The following is a 1,366-nucleotide window of genomic DNA, read 5'->3' on the forward strand; positions in this document are numbered from 1 at the left end:
AGCAACTTGCTCTTCAGTGACATCTTCGTCCTCTTCAGAGGAAGAATACTCATCAGAGCTCATGAATGGCAGAAGTAAATTTAATAGAATCTCTATGGTCTCAGTGTGAGCCTCAGATTCCCATAGTTCCTCATTAGGGAACTCATTGGAGGCCAGTAGATGTCCATTAAGGTCTTCCTCAGTGGCGATCACTGCCTCTTCCTCCTCTCTAAATTCGGCCATGTTGATGGCCTTACACTCTCCATTTGGATTCTCTTCTGTATTTCTTGGAAGAGTACTAGGAGGGAGTTCAGTAACTTTCTTACTCAGCTGACCCACTTGTGCCTCCAAGTTTCTAATGGAGGACCCTGTTTCAGTCATGAAACTTTGAGTGGTTTTGATTAGATTAGAGACCATGGTTACTAAGTCAGAGTGGCTCTACTTAGAATTCTCTGTTTGTTGCTGAGAAGATGATGGAAAAGGCTTGCCATTGCTAAACCTGTTTCTTCCACCATTATTGTTGTTGAAACCTTGTTGAGGTCCCTGTTGATCCTTCCATGAGAGATTTGGATAATTTCTCCATGAAGGATTATAGGTGTTTCCATAGGGTTCTCCCATGTAATTCACCTCTTCCATTGATGGGTTCTCAGGATCAAAAGCTTCTTCTTCAGATGAAGCGTCCTTAGTACTGCCTGGTGCAGCTTGCATTCCAGACAGACTTTGAGAAATCATATTGACTTGCTGAGTCAATATTTTGTTCTGAGCCAATATGGCATTCAGAGTATCAATCTCAAGAACTCCTTTCTTCTGATTCGTCCCATTGTTCACAGGATTCCTTTCAGAAGTGTACATGAATTGGTTATTTGCAACTATTTTAATGAGTTCTTGAGCTTTTGCAGGCGTCTTCTTCAGATGAAGAGATCCTCCAGCAGATCTGTCTAATGACATCTTGGACAGTTCAGACAGACCATCATAGAAGATACCTATGATGCTCCATTCAGAAAGCATGTCAGAAGGACACTTTCTGATCAATTGTTTGTATCTTTCCCAAGCTTCATAGAGGGATTCACTTTCCTTCTGTTTGAAGGTTTGGATTTCCACTCTAAGCTTACTCAATTTTTGAGGTGGAAAGAACTTTGCCAAGAAGGCATTGACTAGCTTTTCCCAAGAGTTCAGGCTTTCTTTAGGTTGTGAGTCCAACCATATCCTAGCTCTGTCTCTTACAGCAAAAGGGAATAGCATAAGTCTGTAGACCTCAGGGACAACCCCATTGGTCTTGACAGTTTCACGGATTTGTAAGAATTCAGCTAAAAACTGATGAGGATCTTCCAATGGAAGTCCATGGAACTTGCAATTCTGTTGCATTAGAGAAACTAATTGAGGCTTA

At 41.5% G+C, this 1,366-nt stretch overlaps 1 non-coding gene across 1 annotated transcript; it reads left to right on the forward strand.

Moving 5' to 3' along the window:
- The first annotated feature begins 981 nt into the window (after positions 1–981).
- LOC130932252 (small nucleolar RNA R71) lies at positions 982–1,089 on the forward strand. The gene has a single exon (XR_009067410.1). It is a non-coding gene; the product is annotated as a small nucleolar RNA R71 (small nucleolar RNA).
- The last annotated feature ends 277 nt before the right edge of the window (positions 1,090–1,366 follow it).

This window comes from Arachis stenosperma, chromosome 5, assembly GCF_014773155.1.
Source record: "Arachis stenosperma cultivar V10309 chromosome 5, arast.V10309.gnm1.PFL2, whole genome shotgun sequence".
In the NCBI taxonomy this organism is placed as follows: domain Eukaryota; kingdom Viridiplantae; phylum Streptophyta; class Magnoliopsida; order Fabales; family Fabaceae; genus Arachis; species Arachis stenosperma.